Source organism: Pseudophryne corroboree, chromosome 3, assembly GCF_028390025.1.
Source record: "Pseudophryne corroboree isolate aPseCor3 chromosome 3, aPseCor3.hap2, whole genome shotgun sequence".
NCBI classification, from domain to species: Eukaryota; Metazoa; Chordata; class Amphibia; order Anura; family Myobatrachidae; genus Pseudophryne; species Pseudophryne corroboree.
The window spans coordinates 377715527-377723382 of record NC_086446.1 but is presented as its reverse complement, the minus strand read 5'-3'; positions in this window follow the sequence as shown (position 1 = coordinate 377723382).

Here is a 7856-nt window from a genome sequence, read left to right as displayed (position 1 = left end):
GGAGAGTGCGGATGACTCTGCAGCACCGAATGAGAGAACTCCAAGTCCTCTTTAGCCAGAGTATCAAATTTGTAAAATTTTACAAACGTGTTCTCCCCTGACCACGTAGCTGCTCGGCAAAGTTGTAATGCCGAGACCCCTCGGGCAGCCGCCCAAGATGAGCCCACCTTCCTTGTGGAGTGGGCTTTTACAGTTTTAGGCTGTGGCAGGCCTGCCACAGAATGCGCAAGTTGAATTGTGCTACAGATCCAACGAGCAATCGTCTGCTTAGACGCAGGAGCACCCATCTTGTTGGGTGCATACAAGATAAACAACGAGTCAGATTTTCTGACTCCAGCTGTCCTTGAAATATATATTTTCAATGCTCTGACAACGTCCAGTAACTTGGAGTCCTCCAAGTCGCTAGTAGCCGCAGGCACCACAATAGGCTGGTTCAAGTGAAAAGCCGAAACCACCTTAGGGAGAAAATGAGGACGTGTCCGCAGTTCTGCCCTGTCCGAATGGAAAATCAGATATGGGCTTTTGTACGATAAAGCCGCCAACTCTGAAACTCTCCTGGCTGAAGCCAGGGCCAATAGCATGGTTACTTTCCATGTAAGATACTTCAAATCTACCGATTTGAGAGGCTCAAACCAATGAGATTTGAGAAAATCCAAAACTACGTTTAGATCCCACGGTGCCACTGGAGGCACAATTGGGGGTTGTATATGTAGTACACCCTTGACAAAAGTTTGTACTTCAGGCACTGAAGCCAATTCTTTCTGGAAGAAGATTGATAAGGCCGAAATTTGAACTTTAATAGACCCCAATTTGAGGCCCATAGACAATCCTGCCTGCAGGAAATGTAGGAATCGACCCAATTGAAATTCTTCCGTTGGGGCCTTCTTGGCCTCACACCACGCAACATATTTTCTCCAAATGCGGTGATAATGTTGTGCGGTCACTTCCTTCCTAGCTTTAATCAAAGTAGGAATAACTTCCTCTGGAATGCCCTTTTCTTTTAGAATCCGGCGTTCAACCGCCATGCCGTCAAACGCAGTCGCGGTAAGTCTTGGAACATACAAGGTCCCTGCTGAAGCAGATCCCTTCTTAGAGGTAGAGGCCACGGATCTTCCGTGAGCATCTCTTGAAGTTCCGGATACCAAGTTCTTCTTGCCCAATCCGGAGCCACTAGTATTGTTCTTACTCCCCTTTTCCGTATAATTCTCAGTACCTTTGGTATGAGAGGCAGAGGAGGAAAAACATACACTGACTGGTACACCCACGGTGTTACCAGAGCGTCCACAGCTATTGCCTGAGGGTCTCTTGACCTGGCGCAATATCTGTCCAGTTTTTTGTTGAGGCGAGACGCCATCATGTCCACCTTTGGTTTTTCCCAATGGTTCACAATCATGTGGAAAACTTCCGGATGAAGTCCCCACTCTCCCGGGTGAAGGTCGTGTCTGCTGAGGAAGTCTGCTTCCCAGTTGTCCACTCCCGGGATGAACACTGCTGACAGTGCTATGACATGATTTTCCGCCCAGCGAAGAATCCTTGCAGCTTCTGTCATTGCTCTTCTGCTTCTCGTGCCGCCTTGTCTGTTTACGTGGGCGACTGCCGTGATGTTGTCCGACTGGATCAACACCGGCTGACCCTGAAGCAGCGGTTTCGCCAAGCTTAGAGCATTGTAGATCGCTCTTAGCTCCAGTATATTTATGTGAAGAGACGTCTCCAGGTTTGACCATACACCCTGGAAGTTTCTTCCCTGTGTGACTGCTCCCCAGCCCCGTAGGCTGGCATCCGTAGTCACCAGGACCCAGTCCTGTATGCCGAACCTGCGGCCCTCTAACAGATGGGCACTCTGCAACCACCACAGGAGAGACAACCTTGTCCTTGGTGACAGTGTTATCCGCTGATGCATGTGCAGATGCGATCCGGACCATTTGTCCAGCAGATCCCACTGAAATATTCGTGCATGGAATCTGCCGAATGGAATTGCTTCGTAAGAAGCCACCATCTTTCCCAGGACTCTTGTGCATTGATGTACTGACACATTTCCTGGTTTTAGGAGGTTCCTGACAAGTTCGGATAACTCCCTTGCTTTCTCCTCCGGGAGAAACACCTTTTTCTGAACCGTGTCCAGAATCATTCCCAGGAACAGCAGACGTGTTGTCGGGGACAATTGAGATTTTGGAAGATTCAGAATCCACCCGTGTTGTTGAAGCACTACTTGGGTTAGTGCTACACCGACTTCCAGCTGTTCTCTGGACTTTGCCCTTATCAGGAGATCGTCCAAGTAAGGGATAATTAATACGCCTTTTCTTCGTAGAATAACCATCATTTCGGTCATTACCTTGGTAAAGACCCGAGGTGCCGTGGACAAACCAAACGGCAGCGTTTGAAACTGATAATGACAGTCTTGTATCACGAACCTGAGATACCCTTGGTGTGAGGGGTAAATTGGGACATGCAGATAAGCATCTTTTATGTCCAGGGACACCATGAAGTCCCCTTCTTCCAGATTCGCTATCACTGCTCTTAGTGACTCCATCTTGAACTTGAATTTCTGTATGTACAGGTTCAAGGATTTCAGATTTAGAATAGGTCTTACCGAACCGTCCGGCTTCGGTACCACAAATAGTGTGGAATAATACCCCTTTCCCTGTTGTAGGAGGGGTACCTTGACTATCACCTGCTGAGAATACAGCTTGTGAATGGCTTCCAATACCGTCGCCCTTTCTGAGGGAGACGTTGGTAAAGCAGACTTTAGGAAACGGCGAGGGGGAGATCTTTCGAATTCCAACATGTAACCCTGAGATACTATCTGCAGGATCCACGGGTCCACCTGTGAGCGAGCCCACTGATTGCTGAAAATCTTTAGTCGACCCCCCCACCGCTCCTGAGTCCGCTTGTAAAGCCCCAGCGTCATGCTGAAGGCTTTGTAGAACCCGGGGCGGGCTTCTGGTCCTGGGCAGGGGCTGCTTGCTGCCCTCTCTTACCCTTTCCTCTGCCTCGTGGCAGATAAGACTGTCCTTTTGCCCGCTTGTTTTTATAGGAGCGAAAGGACTGCGGCTGAAAAGACGGTGTCTTTTTCTGTTGGGAGGGGGTCTGAGGTAAAAAAGTGGATTTGCCGGCAGTTGCCGTGGCCACCAGATCCGATAGACCAACCCCAAATAATTCCTCTCCTTTATATGGCAATACTTCCATATGCCTTTTGGAATCCGCATCACCTGACCACTGTCGCGTCCATAAACTTCTTCTGGCAGATATGGACATCGCACTTACTCTCGATGCCAGAGTGCAAACATCCCTCTGAGCATCTCGCATATAAAGAAACGCATCCTTTAATTGCTCTAGAGTCAATAAAATACTGTCCCTATCCAGGGTATCAATATTTTCAGTCAGGGAATCCAACCACACTACCCCAGCACTGCACATCCAGGCTGAGGCTATTGCTGGTCGGAGTATAACACCAGTATGCGTGTATATACTCTTCAGGGTAGTTTCCAGCCTCCTATCTGCTGGATCCTTGAGGGCGGCCGTATCTGGAGACGGCAACGCCACTTGTTTTGATAAACGTGTGAGCGCTTTATCCACCCTAGGGGGTGTTTCCCAGCGCGCCCTAACCTCTGGTGGGAAAGGGTATAATGCCAATAACTTCATAGAAATTAGCAGTTTTCTATCTGGGTTAACCCACGCTTCATCACACACGTCATTCAATTCCTCTGATTCTGGAAAAGCTACAGGTAGTTTTTTCACCCCCCACATAATACCCCTTTTTGAGGTACCTGCAGTATCAGAGATCTGCAAAGCCTCCTTCATTGCCGTGATCATATAACGTGTGGCCCTATTGGAAAATACGTTTGTTTCTTCACCGTCGACACTAGATTCATCTGTGTCGGTACCTGTGTCGACTGACTGAGGTAAGGGACGTTTTACAGCCCCTGACGGTGTCTGAGACGCCTGAGCAGGTACTAACTGGTTTTCCGGCCGTCTCATTTCGTCAACTGACTTTTGTAATGTACTAACATTATCACGTAATTCCATAATTAAAGCCATCCATTCCGGTGTCGACTCCCTAGGGGGTGACATCACCATTACCGGCAATTGCTCCGCCTCCACACCAACATCGTCCTCATACATGTCGACACACACGTACCGACACACAGCAGACACACAGGGAATGCTCTTATCGAAGACAGGACCCCACTAGCCCTTTGGGGAGACAGAGGGAGAGTTTGCCAGCACACACCAAAAGCGCTATAAAATGTATATAAACAACCCTAAAAGGTGTTGTTTTTGTTATATGCGCTTTAAATATATAAATATCGCCAAAATATGCCCCCCTTCTCTTTGTTACCCTGTTTCTGTAGTGCAGTGCAGGGGAGAGTCCTGGGAGCCTTCCTCACAGCGGAGCTGAGCAGGAAAATGGCGCTGTGTGCTGAGAATAAGCCCCGCCCCCTTTTCGGCGGGCTTGTCTCCCGGGTTTTGAGATATCTGGCCTGGGTTAAATACATACATATAGCCTCAATGGCTATATGTGGTGTATTCTTTGCCATCAAAGGTATTAAATATTGCTGCCCAGGGCGCCCCCAGCAGCGCCCTGCACCCTCCGTGACCGTTCAGTGTGAAGTGTGTAGCAACAATGGCGCACAGCTGCAGTGCTGTGCGCTACCTTCATGAAGGCTGAAGAGCCTTCTGCCGCCTGTTTCCGGACCCTCGATCTTCAGCATCTGTAAGGGGGATCGGCGGCGCGGCTCCGGGACGAACCCCAGGGTGACCTGTGTTCCGACTCCCTCTGAAGCTATGTCCAGTAGCCTAAGACTCCAATCCATCCTGCACGCAGGTGAGTTGAAAATCTCTCCCCTAAGTCCCTCGATGCAGTGAGCCTGTTGCCAGCAGGACTCACTGAAAATAATAAACCTAAAAACTTTTTCTAAGCAGCTCTTTAGGAGAGCCACCTAGATTGCACCCTGCTCGGACGGGCACAAAAACCTAACTGAGGCTTGGAGGAGGGTCATAGGGGGAGGAGCCAGTACACACCATGTGATCCTAAAAGCTTGCTTTTGTGCCCTGTCTCCTGCGGAGCCGCTATTCCCCATGGTCCTGACGGAGTCCCCAGCATCCACTAGGACGTTAGAGAAATAGAAGTTATATTTAAGATGGGATGTTGCCCATAGCAACAAATCAGATACTACTTCTCATTTATCTAGCACCTTCTAGAAGATAATACTAGGAAACTGAATGGTTGCTATGGGCAACATCCTATTTTAAATAGAACTCCCATCTTAGTAAATGTACCCCTAAGACACAAGTATGTATGTATCCATTTGACGACGAAGAGGTGCTATGTGGAATTGGGTTCCTAAAGTAGATGCAACCTTAACCTACATATTTGCTCACTAAAATTCCCCTTGAAGATAGTAGCCCTCTTGGTGACCCCATGGACAGCAAAAAACAAAACAAACATTTCTTCATAAACCATAGAACTCCGTTCTCTCCATAGAAACATTTGTCAATAAGTATTGATTTGTTTTAGAAAATAAGATTTTACCGGTAAATCTATTTCTCATAGTCCGTAGTGGATGCTGGGGACTCCGTAAGGACCATGGGGAATAGACAGGCTCCACAGGAGACATGGGCACTTTAAGAAAGAATTTGGATTCTGGTGTGCTCTGGCTCCTCCCTCTATGTCCCTCCTCCAGACCTCAGTTAGAGAAACTGTGCCCGGAAGAGCTGACAGTACAAGGAAAGGATTTTGGGAATCCAGGGTAAGACTCATACCAGCCACACCAATCACACCGTATAACTTGTGATAACTTTACCCAGTTAACAGTATGAACAACAACAGAGCATCAGATCAACCCTGATGCAACTATACATAACCCTTATTTAAGCAATAACTATATACAAGCATTGCAGAAGAAGTCCGCACTTGGGGACGGGCGCCCAGCATCCACTACTGACTACGAGAAATAGATTTACCGGTAAGTAAAATCTTATTTTCTCTAACGTCCTAGTGGATGCTGGGGACTCCGTAAGGACCATGGGGATTATACCAAAGCTCCCAAACGGGCGGGAGAGTGCGGATGACTCTGCAGCACCGAATGAGCAAACACAAGGTCCTCCTCAGCCAGTTTATCAAACTTGTAGAACTTTGCAAAGGTGTTTGAACCTGACCAAGTAGCCGCTCGGCAAAGCTGTAATGCCGAGACCCCTCGGGCATCCGCCCAAGAAGAGCCCACCTTCCTTGTGGAATGGGCCTTAACTGATTTAGGCAGCGGCAACCCTGCCGCAGAATGAGCCTGCTGGATCGTGTTACAGATCCAGCGAGCAATAGTTTGCTTTGAAGCAGGCGCACCAAGCTTGTTGGAAGCATACAGGATAAACAAAGATTCTGTTTTCCTGACCTTAGCCGTTCTGGCTACATAAACCTTCAAAGCCCTGACCACATCCAGTGACTCGGAATCCTCCAAGTCAGTAGTAGCCACAGGCACCACAATAGGTTGGTTTATATGAAAGGATGAAACCACTTTCGTCTGAAATTGTGGACGGGTCCGCGATTCTGCTCTATCCGCATGGAAAACCAGATAGGGGCTTTTATGTGACAAAGCCGCCAACTCTGACACACGCCGAGCCGAAGCCAAGGCTAATAGCATGACCACCTTCCACGTGAGATATTTCAATTCCACCGTTTTGAGTGGTTCAAACCAGTGTGATTTCAGGAAACTCAACACCACGTTAAGATCGCAAGGTGCCACTGGAGGCACAAAAGGGGGCTGAATATGCAGCACTCCCTTTACAAATGTCTGAACTTCAGGCAGAGAAGCCAGTTCTTTTTAAGGCCGAAATCTGAACCTTAATGGAACCCAATTTAAGGCCCAAATTCTCTCCCGCCTGTAGGAAGTGAAGGAAACGGCCCCGCTGGAATTCCTCCGTAGGGGCATTCCTGGCCTCACACCAAGCCACATATTTTCGCCATATACGGTGATAATGTTTAGCCGTCACGTCCTTCCTAGTCTTTATCAGCGTAGGAATAACTTCATCCGGAATGCCTTTTTCTGCTAGGATCCGGCGTTCAACCGCCATGCCGTCAAACGCAGCCGCGGTAAGTCTTGGAACAGACAGGGCCCCTGTTGCAACAGGTCCAGTCTTAGAGGCAGAGGCCATGGGTCCTCTGTGAGCATTTATTGCAGCTCTGGATACCAAGTCCTTCTTGGCCAATCCGGAACAATGAGTATTGTTCTCACTCCTCTTTTTCTTATGATTCTCAGCACCTTGGGTATGAGAGGAAGAGGAGGAAATACATAAACCGACTGGAACACCCACGGTGTCACTAGTGCGTCTACAGCTATCGCCTGAGGGTCTCTTGACCTGGCGCAATACCTCTGTAGCTTTTTGTTGAGGCGGGATGCCATCATGTCCACCTGTGGCAGTTCCCACCAACCTGCAATCTGCGCGAAGACTTCTTGATGAAGTCCCCACTCTCCCGGGTGGAGGTCGTGCCTGCTGAGGAAGTCTGCTTCCCAGTTGTCCACTCCCGGAATGAACACTGGTGACAGTGCTCTTACGTGATCCTCCGTCCAGCGAAGAATTCTGGTGGCTTCCGCCATCGCCACCCTGCTCCTTGTGCCGCCTTGGCGGTTTACATGAGCCACTGCTGTGATGTTGTCTGACTGAATCAGCACCGATTGGTCGCGAAGCAGGGTCTCCGCTTGACTTAGGGCGTTGTATATGGCCCTTAGTTCCAGGATATTGATGTGAAGGCAAGTCTTCTGACTTGACCACAGACCCTGGAAATTTCTTCCCTGTGTCACTGCCCCCCACCCTCGGAGGCTTGCATCCGTGGTCACCAGGACCCAGTCCTGAATGCCGAA